Genomic DNA, 22,258 nt, shown 5'->3' with positions numbered 1-22,258 from the left:
CCGTTCAGCCTGTACTCGGGCGGGGCCCATTTCTCAGTCCCTGTGCTCCTGCCGCCTGGATTCCCAGGGGTCATGACCACAGGGCTGTGGCAGGAGGTGCTGAGATCTGTGTCCATCAAGCAGGTTAGAGCACCTGTGGAAGCCCTGGTCCCTGGGCCCAGAAGCTGTCCGCACCTGCCTGCATTTGCAACACGAAGCTTCCACTGTGTGCCAGACACTGTTCCTGGCCCTGGGGACGCACCACTGAAAAGCAAGTCAGAGTCAGAGATCCCCTTTCTTAAGCCTGTGTGTGGGTGGGTGTGGGTGGGCAGGGTGGGAAGAGGGATGAGGGGGGTCAGACAGAGCACAAAACAGTAAGGAAAACATACGGTATGTTAGACGGCAGAGACTCCGGTGGAGAAAAGTACACTAGGGGAGGAAGATGCAGGCGCGTCATTGAGAAGATGACATGTGATGGAAAAGAGAAGGAGGGAAGGTTGTCACTCAGTGTGATGGAAGAGCATTGCAGGCGGAGGGCCTGGGCGTGAGAAGAGCCTGGGGCGGGAGCGGCCTGGAGGCCGTGTGGCCGTACAGGGGGGAGCGCGAGGGTGGTGGCAGGAGATGCGCTCAGAGGGGTCACGGGCGTCCACCGACAGTTGTGTAGTGCAGGAATTGGTGAATTATGGACCGCGGGCCAAATTGGACAGGCCGCTTGTTTTTACAAATCGAGTTGTATTGGAACGCAGCCGCCTCATTTGTTTGCGTGTTGTTGATGGTCGCTGTAGAGCTGCAGTGGAGGAGTTCGGTAGTTGTTGCAGAGACAACATGGCCTGCAAAGTCTGAAGCATTTACTCTCCGTAAGAGAAGGTTTGCTGGTTCCTGGAATAGGGTCTCGCAGGCATTACTGCCTGTCTCCTCCCTGGCACAGTGTACTGGGGACTCGCAGGTTCGTGCCCGTGGGGTGCCCGCAGTGTAGTGGAGACTCAGGTGTGTAGACAGGCAATGGAAATGCAGGTCCATGCGTCCACATGTCGTTGCAGAGTTGTAGAATACACAACCCATTTAGAAAAGTGGATCTACTTATGCTGAACGTATGTGTGCCCTGTCACCCTACAGTTCTACTCAGTTGATACCCAGCAGAATTGAGCGTAAGTGTCTGCTACAGGCCTATCTAAGAAGGTTCCTGGAAACTTTATTCATGACAGTCCCCAAATGGAAACACACCTACACAGCCAGAAACATTTGAATGGATCCGTACATTTGGTATATTCGTGCAGTGGAATACTATATAGCAATGAAAGAAAGAAACCAATGACGGCTACATACGTGTGCATGGATGAATTTCGCAAACCTAATATTGAATGAAATATCCGGGCATGAAAGACCATATTGCATGATTAGATTAAATAGCTATGAAGTTCAAAAACAGGCGTAATTGATCTATTCCGGTAGAAGTCAGAATGGTGATTATTTTTGGTTAGCTGGAAGGGGCACAAAGCCAACTTCTGGGAGGCAAGAAATCTGTATCTCCGAGTAGTCACATGTCTGTGTATATACGTCACTTCACTGAACTGTGCACTTACGATTTGTGTGCTTTGTATGTAAACTACGCCTTAATTAATAGGAAAAATGCAAATTCAGATGGACTGCCACAGAAGCTGGTTCTAAGTGCTGTGACTGCAGGAAAAAGGGCTGAGTGCCTGGGGGGGGGGCGTGCTTCCTCCTGGAGTCAGGTTTGGGGCACATGGAGGTATGTTTTCCCAGGACAGACCAGAGTGGAAAGAATGTCCGCAGGAGAGGAAATAGCGTGTGAAAAGCCTGAAAAACACAGTATTCAGGGAATTTCTAGAAGGGCATTGGTATTCCCACTCAAACAGAAAATATTTTTATCCCTCTGTTATTTACTTCTTCCTTTTGCCCTCCTAGTCAACTTTCTGTTTGTTTGTGTTTTGTTTTCATTTCGTTTAATGACTGCTTTTCAACTCAAGAATTTGTTGGATTCCTTTTTATATTTTTATAGAAACATGATCCACATTCCATGCCTCTCCCCTTCACTATGTGTATAACTCAACTGTTTTCAGTCTGTATATGCACAAGATTCTGCAACCACTGCCACTGTCTAATGCCACAGTACTTTCACCCCCCAAAAAAAAACCCAAAACAGAACAGCCCACTGTAGTCACTACCTGGCCTCCCCTCCCCCAGTCTACTTTCTCCCTCTGGATTTGCCTGTACTTGGTATTTCATGTAAATTCAATTATACGTGTCACCTGTTATGTCTGGCTCCGTTTCAGTGTTATTCCATGTGTTAGCACGACTGAATAGTATTTCATTTTATAGATGTGTCACATTTGGTTTATTCATCGGTTGATGGATATTATATGGTTTCCATTTTTGGCCATTGTGAGTAGTGCTGCTACAGACACTTGCGTACAAGTTTCTGTGTGGCCATACGGTTTTCGTTATTTGGGGCATGTACCTAGGAGTGGAATTGCTGGGTCATGTGGTAAGTCTCTGTTTAATTTATTGAGGAGCTGCCAGACTTCTTTTTCACAGTGGCTGCATAATTTCCATTCCCATCAGCCATGTAGGATTGTTCCAGTTTCTCAGCATCTTGCCAGGACTTATTATGGTCTGCCTTTTTCAGTATAACCGTCCTGGCTGGCATGAAATAGGATCTGATTTGCATTTCCCTAATGACTAATGAAGTTGACCATCTTTTAATGTGCATACTGACTGTGTGTGTATCTTCTTGGGAATAAAGAGTCTGTTTATCTCTTTACTGCTGAATTTTGGGAGATGTTAAAATATAAAGCAGATACTAGTCTTTTATGAGGTACATATATGGGAAATAGTTCTCCCATTCTGTGGGTTGTCTTTTTACTTTCTTGATTGTCTCCTGTTATGCACAATAGTTTTTCATTGTTGATAAAGTGCAGTTTGTCTGTTTTTTCTTTGGTTGTGTGTGTTTTGGTGTCATGTCTAAGAAAACATTGCTAAACCCAAGGTTTCAATGATTTCCTCCTGTGTTTTTATCTAAGACTTTTATAGTTCTAGTTCTTAGTTTTTGGTCTTTGATCCATTTTTAGATAATTTTTGTATGTGGTACGAGGTAGGAATCCAAGTTTATGCTTTTGCATGTGGGTATCCAGTTTTCTCAGTTGTTTTTATTGTTTGTTGAAAAGACTACACTTTCCCCCAACGAATTGTCTGGAAAGACTTGTAAAATATCTATAGCCATATAAGTATGGGTTTATTTATAAATGACTAAGTATATTCCATTGATTTATATGTATGTCTTTATGTCACTTTATGGAGAAGGTGATAAAGCAGGTCTGTGTTTGGTTTGGGCCTTAAAACATAGATTGGCTCTAAAGGTTAAATCACCAGAGGAAGGTGGCTGTCAGAGAAGGAAGGATGCACGTAATGGGGTAGGAAAAAGAACTGCGCGTCAGAATTTGTTCAGAGGGAAAGGCATAGTGAAGATGTGTCATGAAATTATCTGCCCTTGGGATAAACTTGAATAACATTTTTGCAGGATAGCTTTTCTGAGAGTTTGCTTTGGGTAGATGCCGTGCTGGGATTAGCGTTCGGAAACTGTCTGCCATGAGCCATTGGCAGGGGATTGTAAGAGTGAGCGTTCTTCCTTATCCACGTGCCCCGGGAAGGGCCATGGGTACAGAGTCATGAGTGCTGACCAGGCCTCTGGAGGTGACATTTCTAATGCCAGGTCTGTTGGGCGTTGGCTGTGTGATGGGTGCCCTGAGTCTTCACACAGCTGACACTTAGGGGAGCGTCAGCTTAGGCGAGCAGTTTGTAAACCTGCTGTTCTCCCCGCTGGCTGCACGTGAGAATCACCCGTGAAGCTTTCAGAAAGGCCCAGATCCAATGAAACCCTCTCTATGGACTCAAGATACCTCTGTAAAAGCTGAGTTAGGAATCCCTGGTCTAGCCTCACACTTGAATGTGCAAGTATTAGGTGGGTGCAAAAGTAGTTGTGCTTTAAAAGGTTAAAAATAATGGCAAATTCTGCAGTTCCTTTTGCACCCACCTGAGAGAGCACGTGAGGATGTGGTGAATGCGAGCTTCTGGGTCGGAGGGCCTGGGGTGTGTGCGGGCGGTCTGCACATCTGCCAGGCTCTCTGGTGGTGCTGGTGCTGCCGGCCCAGGCCCCCCACGGCCTGGGGGACACCAAGGACCCCGTCAGTTTCAGTCAGAAGGCTGTGTTTCCCACCCAAACCAAATTGGCCGGTGATTCTGGCATTGTCGGAAGGCCGGCGGAGAAGCCTCTGGAGGGAGAAGTGAGATGTTTGTACTCAGAGGCTAATCCGTGACGCGCCGGGGCAGCAGCGGCTCGGTGAGTGGGCATCGGCCGTCTGTCACTTCAGCACTGCCCTCCCGCCTCGGGCAGGCACAGCTGCCTCAGGGGGACGAGGCGGACTGATGAAGGGTCACAGATCTACACCAGCCGCGCTGTGCCGCTGGCCAACGAGGCAGGGAAGGGCAGCGGTGTGATGACCCTTCCCAGCCCAGCCCGTCACTCTCCCAGGCCTTACGCCCTTTATTCTGTGTAGAAATCCTCAAAGGCTGGTGGCATTTTTAACTGCGTTTTCGCAATTAGAAAATTGTGACTCAGAGAAGGTACGTTGCTTGTCCGCCTGAAAAGCATCTGTGTGACACCCAGGTGACCTTATTTTCACTACAGCGCACTGACAGTTGTCTTGTATTTTATGTCATGTTGGTGGCGGGGAGGTGAACCGGGGGGTGATATGCCTTCCACCTACGAGTCACTATATCATGGCCACGGTGGTGCTTGTCTCTCGAAGGTTCCATCCTTTGTAGTTGATTTAAAGATCAGAAGACAACAAGAAGCTATCTATAGAAGGAAGCTGTGGAAAAGAAAGCCGTGACAGTTCAGGAGTTGCTGAGAACTGTTTCCCTGTCTCTTCCCATTCTCCGGAGTGTCCTGTTGCCAGGCCAGAAAGAGGAGAAGCGTATGGTGCCGTACATGTGGGTGTGTGACACTATGTGTGGCCCCCACTCCTTGGCTCCTCTCTGTTCCAGCTCGGCTTTGCGGACCGGAATTTCTAATAAGTTACTGACTCCTTCTCAGAGCATTTACTGTCTGTTCCCTCAGATAACCCTGTGTCTTCCTTCTCCCATCTTTTGGTCTTGACCTTGATGCTGCCTCCTCAGATAACACTTCTCTGACCAGCTTATCTGAAGTAGTTTTCCAAATACCAGCCACCTCACAATTCTCGGATCTCCCAGCTTGCTTTATTTTCATAGGGTTCATGACTACTTGATCTCACATAGTTTGTATTTCTTTTTATCTGTTTACTACCTGTGTCATCTGCTAGAACATGCTTGGCAAACTTTTCTTGAAAGGGCAGATAAATAGTGTATGCTTTGCAGGCCATACAGTTTCCATGGCAACGACTCAGCTCTGGCACTTTGGAACCATAGACAAGTTGTACATCGGATGGGTGTGGGTGTGTCCCACTAACACTGTATTGACAGAAATCGGCCGTGGGCTCGATTTGGTCCACAGGCCATATTTTGCTTGCACCTGATCTAGAAAATAAGTATATTGTGTATATTGTGTATATTGTGTGCCTTGTCTCCCAACTGTGCCAGCGCTAAAAGTTAGTGGGTGGCACCTACTACCACGTAGTCCATTTATTTTGGAGTGAACAGTGAAAGAAAGAAAGAATGGATGGATGAATCCACTTCCTATGGAGAATGCAGACAACACAGTAAGTAAATTACAGGCTTTTAATGCTGAGACCTCCTCTGCGAGAATAGTATGATACGCCTGCTCCCAGGACCTGTCTCTATTTAAAGAATATAATTAAAACACATTTTTTTTTTTTTAAGTAGGGTGAGAGTGGAGAGAGCCAGGTGGCAATACGGTTAATACTGGTGTGATCTCTCTGAAGGGACCCTGCCCCGTGCTCCTTCTGAACCAAACAAGGCCAAGGTTTGGGGTTTGAGTAGCTAGAAATCCACAGCTTTGGGACCTAAGAGTAGAGGAGGCCCCTCCCTCGGCCTCATCTGCTTGGAGCACAGGGAACGTGCTGAGCATGACGAAGGAGCGGTGGGAACGGCTCACTGGATGTGGCGACAGGAGTCTAGTCATCTTCACAGAACTTGAACTTGTGCCAACATGGCAAGGGTCATGGCCCAGTGGGTCACCGTGCGTCTGAAAGCAGCTTGGCAGAGGCCTTGGGTTGGAATGAGAAGGGTGGTCTCTTAGATGCCCCCTGGACCAATGGTTTGCATCCTGCAGGGAGTAATGCCTTCTTAGTAGGTGTCAGCAACCATTAGTTGCCCTTTTCCCGGCCCGTTATCCACGTAACATGTAACACCTCCCTCTGCGCGTGAGATCTGTGCAGCTACACAGCGTTTGTGCTCTAAAGAACCTGGTGCTTGGTTTAATGCTCTGCTACTGCTGTCCTCACATTCTTAGTGTTTGAACAAGGGGCCCACATCTTTCTTTTGCGTTGGGCCCTGCAAACACGGTAGCTGGTCTGGTTCTGTGGAAACGCACTAAACTTAGATCCAAATCCCAGGAGAGAAGGAGACGTTATTGTGTGATTGAACTGAGAAAGCTTCGAATGGACACAGTGGACTCAGTTTACCGTAAACTGTCAAAGTTTAAATCTTTGCCAACAAGCAGGATGGGATGATCTTGAAACATTCCCTTAGCTACATAAAAATAAAGAACATCAAAATTTTTGCCCATGTGCATGTGTGGGCCAGGACTCCCAGTCTCTACTGATAGGTAGAAAGAGAGCAAAGCAGAAGTGGGCAGGTAATTCCTAGCCGATTAACTGAAGTCCCTATTGGGCTTTAATTCTTGGTGAAAATATTAGGAAACTGAATTCTCTTTCTCTGAGAAGCGCGTCCAGAATTATCATGTTAAAGCGGGAGGCACGAGGGTCATTGGGGAACACTGAGGAAATGGCCTAATTCTTATTCCTCACAGAGTCCTTATGAATTAAACAAAGACGATATATATTCAGGAACTCAGAGTTTTAGGTCTAAGATCAAAAGTTGGCTTATATTAAAGAAGCAAGCTGCACGGTTACAAGCTGCCTCCCGAGACAGGAAAGACCAGCCTGAGGCCTCTAGAAGGATATGGGGATGAGGGGACAGGCCCGGGGGCAGCTGGCACATCCTTTGACCTTGAGAGTAGCTCACCGATATCCATTCTGGCCGAGACAGACGTCACTGTAGGTGACTGGAAAGGGCAGAGAGATGAAGCCAGGTCTCAGAAGGATGCTGTTTTCTTGAGGCTGTTTACTCCCTCGTCGTGGGAACTCATGTCTGTGTAACGGTTCAGCCCAGTAATTCTGGGCGCTCACGGCAGCAGCCTAACGAGGCTTTGTTTCCTTTCATGAGGGTTCCTCTCCACCCCTACAGAAGACTCATTTGGGGGACTTTGCATCTGTAGCCCTCCACGGGAGGGCTCTGATGACAGTCGGGCATTTGCTTGTGGAAACACCCGCTGCATGCAGGACAGAGCCTCTGGGGAAACCGGGATGGTCTCCTGGCACAGGGAGCCCTGTGCTGTGGACCTCTGCCGCCCTCCAGGCCCCGAGACTAGGGAAGGAGGGGCCGGTGGCGTGTGTCAGGGATGACCCTGTACGCGGACTCCTGGAGGAGTTTCTGTAGGCCCACGTGCGAAGCGTCAGTGTCCCCTGGTTAACCAGTGGGCCACATCCAGAGTCCTCAGGTTGGCCACCAGGCCCCGTCGTGCTCCAGCCCCCACTGACCTCACCTCTGACCTTGCCAGTACCTGCCATCAGCCTTTGCTTGTGCTGTTTCCTCTGCCTGAACTGTCTCTCCCTCCTTCTGTGCCTGGTGCGTGCGTCTTCATTGTTTTCTCCTCTGTGAACTCCCACTAACTACTGGTCCAAGCACAGTTGCTCCCTCCCTCCTTGGGGCCAACGTTGCAGCTCATGAAGGCTTGTGAATGGCCTGTTCTCACTTGGCTGCCTGGGTAACCATCTGGGGGCTCCGTCAGGACTGGGGCAGCCGTGTACCACCACCTGGCCGGCTGCTGGCGGGCTCTTAATACATGTTTACTGAGTGAATGAGTGAATGAATGAGAGAGAGAGTGAATAAATGGACTCTTCGCTACATTGTGAGCCCTGGAGGACAAAGGGCCGTGCGGCTTCACTCGTGCATTGTCTGAACCTTACACAGTGTTGGCAGTTAGGAAAATTGCAGTTATTGCTTGTTTATAAAATAAAGACGCGATTGGCAGAGCAAATCTTCCCCCTGGTAGCAGAACCGACCGTCCACTCAGTGGAGAGGAGCTGCGTTGGGTAGAGACACAGTGCTACCCCCAGACAGGCCCTCAGCCAACGTCAGCGTAAGACCCTTCTGGCACTCCTGATTGCTCCTCGGCCTTTAATTGTATGGAAAGAAACTAGTTATGGGTAAGGTGGCTAGACACCCTGGATGGTGTGGGTTAATGCCTGTGGTCTCGGAGTAATTGCTGGTTGATCCCCTGTTATGCTCCAAAATGTCCTAGTGTAGAAGGTAAATTACACGGCCACCCTAGTTTTGTGCTAAGTGATACACATACGTCATAGGCCTCGAGTTAGTAATATTTCCACAATGTGTACCACCTAAAGAAGCTTGTATTCTTAAGCCTGAGAAAAGATGACATACTGCCATTTGTGACAACATGGGGGGATCTTGAGATGATTTGCTCTGCGAATTAGATCAGGCAGAAAAAGTCGAGAACCATATGATTTTGATCATATGTGGGACATACAACTGAAAGCAACAAATGGACAAGACAGATAAACAAGCAAAAACTCGTAGACCAGACAACAGTTTAGTGGTTACCAGAGGGAAGGGGGGTGGGGGGATGGTGGGAGAGGGTAAAGGGGGTCAAATATATGGTGACAGAAAGAGCTTAGACTTTGGCTGGTAAACACACAATGTGATATATGGATGATGGATTATAGAAATGTACACATGAAACCTGTAGAATTTTATTCACCAATGTCACCCCAATGAATTTAATAAAAAAAAATAAAGAAGCTTCTATGGAGGCAAGAAAGATGAGAAAAATGCTCACGGATTAAAGTGCTTTGAAGCATTAGTAGGCGAGCAAAAGAGGCTGCACAGTCACAATATTCGTGTGCTCGAGGCTTCCAGGAAAGTTTCTAGAGAACATGGCATTGGATGGGGGCCCCGAAGGATGAAAACTGGGGCCTCTCCCACCAGTCAGGGCTTCGGACACTTCCCTGAAAGCGTCTAGAGCAATCCAGCCCTGGCTCATGCTGGCATTCCCTCTTGCTATTTTTTCTTATTTGTGCTTGCAGTGTCCACACCCTCTAAAATCTCTTCCCTCCTTTCATGCACTTATGTGAGTGTTACTCACCTGCGTGACCCGGGTTGAGCCCCACCGTTCAGTCCCCCACCCCCGGCAGTGACTCCTCTGTCTAAACTCCTGTAGGTCTTAAAGCCTCTGCAGCTGGTTTGTCAGTGCCCATCTGCTGCCTTCTAGCCTTTCTTCCCATTTGTAGCGTCTCCGCTGAGCTCCAAGTGAAAAGCGAATCTGGGGAGAATCTGAAAGCTTCTGCTGGAGAAACAGAGACGGGAAGCCAGTCACCCTGGGACGACTGGCCGAGGGAGGGGCAAGCGGGCGCTGTAGGAGCAGCTGTCAGCCGAGAGGAGGAGCCGGCACCTGTGAGAGGCAGCATCTTCCCCAGGCCAGCGGGCGGGGTCCTCACTGCGCTGGGGCACAGGGAGGAGGCAGGAAGCAGCAGACACTCAGCGTCCTTGGGGGTGAGCCGTGGAGCAAGGGGCCCCAGGTGGTGGTGGGACAGGCCTCGTGCTGCTGGTGACATAAGAAGGCACTGGGTCCTTGCGGTCCTGCCTGTGCCCAAACTCTGCCCACCGCCGGGAGGTCCTGGGAATGGGGAGCTGCTCACAGGCACAGTCCCACAGAGCACAGGTTTGCAGGGCACAGGTGCGGTCATGGAAGGGGCAGCCGGTGGACTTGGCAGGCGGTTGGCAGACTTCTGGGGTACGGCAGGGACGTTTCCATAAGGCCCCTGGATGCTTCAGGAAGCGGGATTATAGATCTGGGAATGAGAGGCCACATACAACAGGAAGAAACACCTCAGGAATAATTTTCTCATTTTGATTCAGAAAAAGAATCTTGGGCGGCGCAAGGATAGCAGACAGTCATGCTGTAAAGAATAGCACCCTGATATTAGTGCTAAGCTGGCGTCTGGGAAACACCAATTACATGGCTTTCTTTGCTCCTTCCTTCCTTCTTACCTGCCTTCCTACTTACCTACCTACAAACCTACCTGCCTTTTTGTATCAGTCACTTCCCCAGTTGAACATAAAGCCTTGGAAGGAATTAAGGAGTAAAACCATTTATATGACCACAGTATTTAGCCTGACGCATGAACCTAGTCCGTCATAGATGCCCAATTAATATTTTCTGATTGAATGATTGGCTCGGAGTGTTCATGGAGATCGGTATTTTCTTCATCTGAACAATTCTTGAAACTGAGACATCAGACGTTAGCAGTGCCCCTGACTCCTTAGTTACGTATTTTGGAAATACTCTTCGAAAGGTCCATCTGTGGCCACTCCCTTTGGGTGTCCATAGGATTCATGCTCAGATAGTTTGTTTCGAGTGTTGTTTTCGTTTTTCCCCTGAAGCTTGGGTAATGGTGGGTGCCATCAGGCGGGAGAAACCCCACCTACACGGGAAGTCAGGGTGCAGAACCCACGTGGTGTGGCAGATGAGAACAGCCAGCCCGGTGCAGCTGGTTGGGCACAGCGCTTCAGCAGCGCAGAGAATCCGTCGGAGCCGTGGGCTCCGGGCAGACGCAGAGTGCTGTCACGCACGCTGGAAGGAGTGCCTAAGAGAGGAGGGGACTTGCTTGTGGGAAGGCTGACGTGTTTGCCGAGTCGAGTCAATAAGAGCCTCATCGTCTCTTGACTCTATTTTGTGCGTGGATCGGGGGATGGTGGCAGAACCTCCTGTCTGGGGTTCGGTTCGTTTTTGCCTCTTTTGCCTCTTCTCCCTGCTGCTTTCATGATGGTTTTCCCTTCACCACCTCTTCCCTGCCCTGCTCAGCTCAGCCCTTTACATGTGCTTTGGGGTCAGACACATCTGGGGCCACCGAAAGCAAGAATACACCAATAGCCTACCCCTCCTCCTCTCCTGACACAGCAGTGGATGGAATGTCACACAGCCTTTGCCGAAGTTTGGGTGTGACTTTTTCTACCCAAGAAAGAGCTTCCCACGGGGTGGCCGTGGCTTAGAAATCCTGTGGACCACAATGCTGACTCCCAGTTCTAGGGCAGGCTGCAGCCCCTGGGCCGGTCTCCCAGGGCAGTTTAACCCCAAATAACCTGATTGTGTTTTTTAAGAATGAAGAAGAAAAGCACCGAACAACCATCTTCTTTTCAGGGCCTTCAGGAAGTTGTCTGAGAAGCACTGCTTGCTCAGGAAAAAGGTTGTTGGCACTGCACAAGCCCTCACTTGTCCTCCTCTCTAATCATTCATTCTGAACTATTCATAATCCCCCTAGTTGTCCATGCTTTGCCTGTCTCCGTGCCTTTGGAAATAAATGCTACACCTGCTTTCCGGAATGTCTTTCCTCCCTTGGATAACCCATGAATTGCTTAATGTCTTTCCAGAAGTGTCCGGCTCAAAATCACCTCCTCTGTGAAGCCTTCCATGATTTCCCCCAGACAAATGTAGGAGCTGCCTGTTCGGGTCTACCAGATTACTTCCTCTGTTGCTCTATTTTAGTACTTAATTCAGTCATTTTCAAAATGATTGCCACACGACAGGAATTGTCTTAGAACTGGGCAAAACAATAACAAAATGAGACATAGACAGAGAATCTTGTCATGAAGATTCTCAAGAGTCTCTCTGATCACATGGGTGGGATGAGTACTTGCATATTTGTTCTCTGCATCAGAGGATCATGGTCTCTGGAGTCAGGCTGCCTGGGCTCTACATATCTGTCTACGCTGTGAGGCTGGGACTACTCTATAAACTCCCTGTGCCTCAGTTTCCTTATCTGTAACATAGGCATATTAACATCACCTCATAGGGTTGTCATGAGGACTGAATAGATTCACGTTTGCAAAGTGCTTAGAACAGTGCTTGAGATGTAGTAACCTCCCTTTAAATGGTAGTTATGCTTTCGCTTGCCTCACCTCCCTCTGGAGGAGGGTCCCAGTTTTACTTTTTGTGTGTTCCAAACATTGGTTGTAGTATGCAGCCTACCATAAATGCTTAATAAATAGCTGTGGAATGAACGAACCCTCATACAACAGATCAGTTTTGAAAAGCAAAGACTGTAATTCATACATCTCTCTTAAGGCGGGAATGCACTATTTGTCCTCTTAAGACATCCAGCTCCGACAGCCATGCGTGAAACCGTATTAAGCCTGGAGAATTTTCCATTCGCTCTGGTGAGTGCTATTGATTTTACCTACTGAGATATTTGGCTCCTTCGGAAAATGAAAAATTATTCACAAACAAAACAGGGAAACGGTCTTTAAATGCTTATATTTGCAATTCACATGTGATTTACCATTTTTCCTTTTGGATAGGAATGAAAAATCTCTCTGTGTTTTGGATGAGAGTAAAAAATGGCTCCAAATCAATTGGTTATTTGGTCTGTAGTCATTTCAGAAGATGTATGGGAAACAGAAAATAATTCTGTAAAGTGATTTTACTTGGAAACAGCAGCAGATCAGATTTCCTCTCTGGCTCAGGCAGAAACCGAAATTTTATGTATTAGGGTTTGTTGTGATGGAATTTACCAGTTAAGCAGGTCAAACGTTTAGTTTGAGTCACATTTCTGCTCTGCCTAATGGTTCCTTAACCTAACTCACCTGTCCTTTCTTTGGAATGGGCAGAGAGTTGGGGCTGGATGGGGGCAGTGCCGTACCTTGCAGGCGCTGAGAGCCTTCTCGGCCTTTCTCCTTGGTAATTTATCCCCACCGGGATCAGTCTTCTGATAACACAGGAGAAGCTTGCCTTGTTCCAGGCCTTCCCCGAGCTTCACACCGAGCCCACCTGGAGACCTAACACAGGCTCCCCCATTCCTTCCTTCAGTTCCTACTCGTGCTGCCAGTTACTTCACACCTTCACACATCAGGCGCTCTACACGCCTGATCTCACCTAATCCCGGCTGCAGGGACATGTCACAGTCCTCACGATAGTGCCAGGGGCTTAGCCCCCAGATGCTTCATGCTCCCGCTCGTGCCACACGTCCCGTGTGTTCAGGGTGCCCTTCCTCACTGTCATTCAGGGATCCCGGCTCTTTCATCTAGTGACTCAGCCCTCTCCCCCTGCCCCCCAGGACATAGGAAGGCTTCCCTGGACCCACCCCCCCCCCCCCGGGAGACCAGAAAAGAGAGGAATGAGTGAGTGTGGCCTCCAACAAAGGCAAGTTCAAGTTCTAACCCCTTTTACTTGCGGGTGTGGCCTTATTTGCAAATAGGGTCCTAGTGGATACAGTAGCGATGGAAGCTAGGCGGAGGTCATCCTGGAGTACAGCGGGTCGTGACCGGCGACTGGCATCCTTGCGAGGAGAGGAAGACGTGAGGCTGGGTCACCCAGGGAAGAAGTCGCGTGACGATGCAGGCGGAGATGGGAGGGCTGTGTCTGCTTGCCCGGGAACGCCAGGGCTGCTGGCAGCCACCAGAAGCTGGGAGCCAGTCGTGGGACAGCTTCTGCCTCAGAGCGCCCAGGAGGAGCCAGCCCTGCTGACACCTTGGTTTCAGACTTCAGCCGCCAGAACCGAGAGAAGACATTTCTGTGCTTTGGCGCGGCCCAGGTTGGGGTCAGCCCTAGGAAACTAACACAGAGGAGGAGAGTAAGGGCAAGGTTTCGTCACCGGGGACTCCCCAGCACTTGGGGCTGCTCCCTTGTCTTCCTGCCGCCGCCCCCTCCCTGCTCCCCCCAGTGAGAAATCTGGCGTCTCCCTGAGTTTGGTTCTTTTTTGTACATAATGTTTCTTTCTCTGGATACTTTTAAGATGTTCTTTTTATCGTTGGTTTTAAGCCATTTGATAGTGATGTGCCTTAGAGTAGCTTTTTTATTTTTTATTTTTGTTCTTTAATCTTTATTCTGCTCGGGGTTCATTGATCTTTTTGGATATGTGGGTTTACCATTCTGATCAAAGTTTGGCTGCTTACAGTTGCCCCAACAGTTCCCCAATGGTCTGTTTATTTTTGAATTTCTCTCTCTGTGTGTTTATTTTTGAATAGTTTCCATTGCTATGTCTTCAATTTCACTCATACTTTCTTCTGAGGGTACACCTAATATGCCCTTAATCCCATCCGGTGGACTTTTCATCTCTGGAAGTTTGATTTTGGTATTTTTAAAATACTTTCTTAATATGTTCAGTCTTCACTGAGTCTTCTTGAACATATCAATACAGCCCTTATAACTATTTTAATGTCTTGCCTACTAATTCTGTGATCTGTGGCATTTCTGGGTCAGTTTCTGTGGATTGAATATCTCATTTTGAGTTATATTTTTCTGCTTCTTTGTGTGCCTGGTAATTTTTGATTGGATGCTATACATTGTTGGTGCCATTACCTTGTAGGGTGCTGGGTATTTTTGCATTCTTACAAATGTTTCTGAGTTTTGTTCTAGATTGTGATGAAATTATTTGGAAACACTTTGATGTTTTCAAGCATTTCTTTTCAGCTCTGTTGGGTGGGTCCAGAGCAGTATTTAGTGGGAGGCTAATTTTCCTCACTACTGAGGCAAGATATTTCTTAGCATTCTGCCCTTAAAGTACGAGGTTTCCACTGTGACATTGGGGAACAGCGCTGTCCCTGGTCCTCAGGGATCTCCAGGCTCCGTTCCTGTCAGTCCTTGCACGTGAGTCTTTCCTTCAGCTCAGACAATTTTTTTGTTCCACATACTGCCCTGACCCGTATTTAGCTGAATACGTGACGGGGAGTTTCTACAGCTATCTGGAACTTTCTTTTCCTGAGTTTCCCCCACAGTCTCTAGCCATTTGAGCTTTTGCAGACACCTAGCTTTATCTTCTCAACTGAGAGAGAAGGCTGGCCTCTGCTTGGATGTCGCTCCCTGTCCTTTGTCCTGAAAACGTCCCCACCCCAGGTAGTAAATTGGGACAATCAGCGGGCTCCCCTTTTTGTTTGCCATCACTTAGGAACCAGTGCCCTTAGTTGCCCACGTCCACTGTCTTGAATAATGATTCCTATATCTGTCCGGTTTTTAGTTGCTTCAGGTGAGAGGTTTATCTGGTCCTGTTGCTCCGTTTTGACGGGAACACTGGTGGATTGAGCAGGTTCAGAAACCTTTTGACGCTCCCCCGCCCCGTCCAGCAGTGCGGTGTATGTCTGCCCCTGCATCCAGACGGCTTTGTGACCGTTTGGCTGATAGAAAGCAGCACAAGTGGCAGTGTGCTAGTGGCCGAGCCCAGACGTGAAGCGATGGCTGCCTCCTTTTCCTGTCTCTTAGAACACTTGCTCTTGGAATCTTGTCACCATGGTGCAAGGAAGCCTGTCACCCTATAGGGAAGCTTATGTGGAGAGAAACAGAGCCACCAACTTAGCCGCCACGTGAGTGAGCAGTCTTGGAAGTGGCTCCTCTAGCCCCAGTCAAGCTGTCCCAGCAGATGCCACGTGGAAAAGAGACGCACTGTCCCTTAGCCCTGCCTGAAGTGCACGTTCACACGCAGAGTCAGTGACGCTTAGTGGTTTATCTTTTGCATTTACAGTGTTTACTAAAAAAATCTGTATATAGGTAGACTCCCTCAGGATCAGCTGTAATTTTTGAGCAAGAGAGAACAGAAGTAATAATGAGAGAAGTGACCAGAAGCTCAGCCCATGCCGACCCCTTATTTGTTCTTGGCTGTCAGGGGTTTCCAGCTGATCTTTTACGATGGGTCATGATTTTTCTTTGGTGGTTCTGGGTTTGCCTGCGTGTGTCTGCTGTAGAGATGCGTGTGTGTCTCAGAGCGAATATATGCAGAAACGGGGCACGGCAGGCTGGAACTAGTCGGCAATCAGGGTGACCCAGGGATTGTTCTCTGCTTTGAATACCTGCTTCTGATTAGTCAGATCAAGGTTCCTCGTTTGGGGTTTCCCTGAATGTGGAGCTCCTTGGACTGAGTAAGCCCCCCGATTTCCTTAGGTAGCGGGATCAGGCCGTTATCCAATGGAGGCAACTTTGAGCTTCCCGGTATCCGGCGGCAGGATTTCGAAATCATTGGCACTTAAATAGAGTGCATGCAGGGTGGGCAGGCAGAAGAGGTTTCCGGGAAGAGAATTTTCCTTCAAGTTGGTGTAAGTGAAATCCAGGACCTCCAGAGCTGGGAGAGAAGCAAATCCTGGAGGCAGAGTGCTGAGCCTGTTCCTGGCGAGGTTCCGGTGCGCGAGGTTCTGAAGGCGGCTCATCTGTGGGCAGCACCTCCAGCTGGTTATTCCGACAGTTAGGCTTCAGTTAGTTCTGCGCGGTGTGGGCTTGTTGTGGCCGAGGCGCCGTGGTGTGACGTGCGGTGAGGAGAACAGGCCGTGGACACCCAGCGTGTTGGGGGCGCTGCGCTCACTCATGTCCACTTCCGGCTGGTTCTGCTCCCTGCTCTCCTCCACCAACTTTTCCCGAGGCTTGGACGTGGTCCTGGAGGGCAGCGCCTAACGGGCTGGGCGTGAAAACGGCAGGGTCTCGCACGACGCACTGATGGTGATTGTTTGAAATTGCTGCATTTGGGGGTTGATTTTTACGCAGCAGTAGATACCTGGAACAGCCCCCCTTAAAAGGTGAGAGCACATGATTTGCGTGCTAATTAAAGGGGGCTGGGAAATGTGGTTTACCTGTGTGGTGCGAAAGAGGAGACCTTGGGCTCGCGGAGCAGACAATGTTACCTCCTCACGCTCATGAGGTCGGTTTATGTCCCTACCCGACACGCTGGGAAACTAAGACGTGGGGAGGTTAAATAATGTGTCCAAGGTCACAGCAAACAAGTGGAAGCCTTGAGATGTTGACTCGGGCTTTTTGACCCCTAAACCTGAAATCTTCCCTCCAGTCCCTTCCACGTAGCCCTCATCTGAACAGCTAAGACCAATCCCGATCCCTCCGTGAAAATTCATGTTACTTTTCTTGGTCTGACTCCTGCTCCGCTCCTGGCGGCACTTCGGCCGGTCCGCAGAGCCGCGCTCCATGGTTGGGGCGGACAGAAGGAGCCGTGAGGTAAGTGAACTGGGTCCCAGTAGGACTCTGCGTGTGATACTGAGAGTCCTGTGGGGAAGCAAGTCCCCAAATCCAGACAGAAGAGCCTGAATGTGTCCCCAGCATATCAGGGAATCCGTGACCCAGGGTGCAGGGGATGAAGGAGACGTGTGGATGGTCCTGGGAAGATGCCCAGAAGCAGCGCTGCCCCTGGTCCCGCGCCGGCCGCTGGATCTGAAAGCTCAGGCTGACCTTTTCTGTGCCGCCAGGGGGCGCCCGGAGCTGCTGGGGGTTGGAAAGGAGGCCCCCATGCTGCCGCTGGTTGTCTTTGACTCCGTGATGGTTAGTGTCGTGTGTCAGCCGGGCCACGCTGTGGTACCCAGTTACTTAATCAAACCCTCGCCCACCTGTGACTGGGAAGCTCTTTCGGAGAGACGATCAGCGTCTAGCTCACTTGGCTGCGCGCAGAGGACATTATCCCATCAGTGGGAGGACCTTAAGAACAAAACTGAGGAATGAGAAATTTGGCTTCAAGATGACCTTTGCTCCTGCCTGGAAGTTCTAGCCTTCCAGTGCCCCGTGGATTTCAGGATTGCCGGTCCCCACCGTTGTGTAAGCCCGTTCCTGGAAATGAACTTCCTCTCTCCCCCTCCCCCTCTCCCCCTCCTTCCCCCCTTTTTTACCCCCCACTCCCCCTCACCCCCCGTGGTTTGTTTCTCTGGAGAACCCTGACAGATACAGACTCTCTCAGGCGTACATGGGACACCGACCAGTTACCATTTTCATACACTCGAGTTCTTTGCTAAAACATCTGGGAATATAGCTGTTGGCATTAGGATTCAATTGCAGATGTTCAGAGAGGACCAAAGGCCACCACCAGGTTGACCTGTTCTTGGTGGCATCAGTTACGCCCTTGAGAGAGAAGCGCAGTCTGCGTGCCCCAGTCTTCGTCGCTCAGCAAATCAGTGTGTGCTCGTCTCGGAGAGCGGACTTACTGCCCTGAAATCCAGGAGCTCCTCAGGTGGCAGAGTATCCGGTGGCCTCGCGTAGCAAACATTTACCCTTAAACGGGGGTTCGAGTGCTGTGGGGACCAGAGCTGCTTTCAGGAATTTCTGTGACAGGCAATTATCTGCACTGCATAACAGGGCCAGGCTCTGCTCACCGCAGGCAGCCATCTAAACTCCACGCACACAGCAGCGGCCTCTGATGTAACTGCAATGTCTGTGTTAAAAGGAGAGAAAGAGGTAAAAGAGGGAGAGAGAGATCTACAGCCAGTGTCATTACGGGCGGCTCAATGAAGACGTCTGCTCCCTGCCCAGTGGCAGTCAGAGCTGCCAGGAGACACATGGCTGTGTGAACGGGATGGAGAATGAGATGCAGAAATATTATTACGCCATTCTATAAATCAGTGGCACATCCTCGCTTTGAATACCGCAGCCGAGGCCGGCTGTCATATCTCAATGAGGATATAAATGAAAGGGTGAAAGGCCAGCCCAGGGCAGCTGATCTGATTAGAAGCCTCAGGAATGAGCTGGGGGCAGAGGCGAGAGGATGGATCTTGCTGGCAGCGAGAATGTGGGTGATTAGAGCTTTATATTACAGAGACGTGGGGAACGGGGAGAGACCAGGTGGAGGTAAGTGCAGTAATGAAGGGCTCCCTGAAGGCCAGGGGGGTGTTCCTATTTATTCTGCCTCATGAAATTAAATGGCACAGATTTGAAATGGATGAAAAGACGTCTCTCTCAGAGCCTAAGGTGCCTGGTTTTCAGCTGAGTGGATGGAGGCCGCCTGGTGTGTTGAGAAGAGTGAGGGAGTTAGGCTGGGAGGCAGGAAGCACCGGCTCTGATGAGGTCCGCGCATTGGGCCCACCTGCCTCTGTCTGAGCCTCAGGTTCTGCTCCATAGCTCGGAGGTGTGACCACACTTTTCCAGGTGCCTCCAACTCTGAAGCTCCCAGTATCTCTCATCTCCCTGGTGTGAGCTGAGATGCCCAGTAAAAACACTGGATCCCTTCCTTCCCTCCTCCACTCCCCCTACTGGGCAAGGGTAGGAGTAGGCAGGCTGGGGAACGGGGTGACAGGACGGGCAATGCTAATGGGATGGACCGTTTTCCAAGGTCTACAGGAAAGGCTCTCCGAGATAAACGAAAGCCTCTTTTCTGATCCCAGAGTAATCCCAACTCATGTTTACCAGCTTTTGGACTTAAGTAGTACATTGCCAAATTACTTACCTTCCCTGGATCCCAGTTTCTTTCTCTTTAAAATTGGGATAGCATGATCACCTCCCTCTCAGATATCACATTTAAGGCCCTTAGCCACACAGGCAGTGTTTAGTAAATGAAAGCTATTATTAAAGCTCTTACTAAAAAGATTGGCACACACCCATCAGTCATCTGGCAAATCACACTGATGATAATTAGTGGCGGATTGGGGATTCAAACACCAGTCCATCATCACTGGAAGTGCGTGCTTTCCCATCGGATCACATTGCTCTTAGTTGAGGGCAAAGGCTGTTCACAGTCTAAGGCAGGGTTTGATCAATGCCACATGTTTGAGGTAGAGAAGAATCACCATGAAAGGTCAGAGGGGAAACCTAATTAGAACAGGCTGGGGTGATCCTGGAAGGCTTCCTGGAGGAGGGATCACTTATTTGAATTGGGTCATAGTGAAGTAGAAGACTAAAGTGTGAGCAATTCGGAGAGGCCAGCTGGAGCCCTGGAAACACACCTGCCTAGTTGGAGCCAAGAGTTAGTTCACAGGGCAGTGACAATGGAAGATTGCAGATGGCAGATGACAGAGGGCTTTGGAGGGCAGTCTCAGGTTGAACTTTTTTTAAATAGGAAAGTGAAGAGCCATCAAAGGATTGTGAATTTGAATGGGGCACAATCTTCTCGAAACCCTCAAAAATGTGTCTGAGAAGACTCATCCAGCAGCTGCGTGCAGCAGGGAGGGAAGAGACCGGATCCAGGGCTGTCAGAGAGCCAGGGACGGACTCTGTCCAGGCAGGAAGTTCTGAGTGGCAGGAGGACAGTGGCCGTGGGGACCAAGGCAGGCATGCGGGAGTGTGGTATGAAAGAAGGGTGAAGTAGTAGCTTGTAGCAATCGTAAATGCCTCCTGAGGCCTTGCTGTGTGCTGGGCTCTCTTCCAGGCACTCAGTGGGGCTTCACATCAGCATGTGGAGGTCAGCCCTGTGACGCTCCGTGTGCTTTGGAGCAGACAGACCTACTCCAGCACGAACAAGCGACTAGGCCACTTGCCACCCCACATTTCCCTGTACTCCTCTTTTAAATGCGATAATACTATCCATCCTACAAAGTTGTTTTGAGGGCCAAAGATAACGTATGAAAAGCACCTAATAGCCGGAGCCTGTTATAGAAAAAGCGTGTACACAGTGGATGAGATTGTTGCCATGTTTAGTTTTGGAGGACGGCCCCAAAGAATGGTGTGCCTGGATGTGAATAGATGGCCTGAAACTTCAAGGTCAAAGACGACTCCTGATTTCCATTGTCAGAGCCTGAGAAGACTTTTCCTACTGGCAGAGGGAACAGAATTGGTTTGGAGGGATTTTGAGGTGATGGTTGGGCACACAAGCTGAAAAGTCGTGACAGGCCATTGGAAGCATAAAGTCAGATCTTGGGCCAAACACCAGTATTTTAGAAGAAAACTGAGCAATTTATCAAGTGTCTAAATATCTTGCCCCCATAATGACAAACATCCAGATTTTTTGGAAACCTTTTGGCATGGATTTAAATTTCGACTTTGTATCTCAATACTTGGTTGTGTTGGCTTGGAGACAAAGTCCCACTCTGTATCTCGGGATTGTGAACCCACTTTTTTAGCCAAGATCCACATGCCTCCAAATTACCATTTATTTCTTTGCTCTTTGGCAGGAAATGCCACAAGGTAAAACAAGAAGTTTACTTGCGCTTTAGCTCTTGGCTCTCGGTTTCTTTATTATTCAGACGTCAGCAAATCTTATTTCATTGCATTTTTGAAATTGCAATATAATTTTGGTGATTAACTTTAAATTGGGGATAATACACTGACAGGCATTAACATAATGTCAAAACATTTTCTTACAATTATTTCTTAACCTCCGTCAAATCACTTTTTCCCTGTGGGCCTTTATTAATATAATATGGACACAACACTCCAGAGCTCAAAGCCGTGGAAAGGAAAAGGGATTCCGTACGAGGAGCACTTAGCCGAGAGGATCAAGGTTAGTAAATGACAGTGAAGCAGGGCTTGGGCGTTCTCACGTTTCCCTGTCCGGGAGCAGATGTGAGGAGATGAGTTCTGGAACCGTCTCCTGGGATGTTTGGGTTAGAGCATGGGGGGTAGGAGTTTTGTTCCCATTGTCACATCTGTTGCCATTACCCAAATGGAGCATGCATTCTGGTGAGAAAGGAAAGCAGCTTGGCAGGCCAAAAATAGTAGCTCAGCTGCCCCCATGGAGAGACTTACGAACCAGACACGCCTGTTAGAAGCAGAGGCGGAGATAATAAGATAGAAAGCAAGGAGGTCTGAAGAGTTTCCAAAACATGTTCCCTTATATTATCTGTTCTGGGAATCTCAGCCACTTGTGGAAAGCTGGCAAGGTCGATATGGATCGTCCCCGTTTTGTGGAAACAGAAACATGTCAAGCGACTTCCGTCCAGTAGGACAGTGACTAGGAGGCAGCAGAGTGTGTTGGGCTAGCTTCTCAGTCAGCAGGCAGGAGGGGGTTCACATACAGCCTGCTTCCACCAACTCTCAGCTCTGCAGGCCGGGAATGCGGTTTAATCTGTCAGGGTTTCCGTTTCCTCGTTAGTCACTTGAAGGTGACAGTAGCTTATTCCTCATAGAGTGAAATTCGCTCGGGAAGCCTCGGTGACTGGGCCCCGTATTAGTATTAGGAAGAGAACAGTAGGAGGTGATAAACCCAGACCTAGAACTTGGGCATACCGACTGCTTTTCTCACTGTATCAGCACAGTTGAGGGAGGGCGTTGGTCAGACTGAGCACAGGGGGGGAGCCAGTGGCAGCGGATGGGGTCCCTGCGGCCCCCTGAGCCCCATCT

The 22,258-nt window shown here is 49.2% G+C and overlaps 1 pseudogene; it reads right to left on the bottom strand.

Moving 5' to 3' along the window:
- Nucleotides 1-15,869: 15,869 nt before the first annotated feature.
- LOC109444961 (ras suppressor protein 1) lies at nucleotides 15,870-17,511 on the bottom strand (annotated as a pseudogene).
- Nucleotides 17,512-22,258: the final 4,747 nt, after the last annotated feature.

Source organism: Rhinolophus sinicus, linkage group LG13 (assembly GCF_036562045.2).
Source record: "Rhinolophus sinicus isolate RSC01 linkage group LG13, ASM3656204v1, whole genome shotgun sequence".
NCBI classification, from domain to species: domain Eukaryota; kingdom Metazoa; phylum Chordata; class Mammalia; order Chiroptera; family Rhinolophidae; genus Rhinolophus; species Rhinolophus sinicus.
This window is presented reverse-complemented; position numbering and strand designations above follow the sequence as displayed.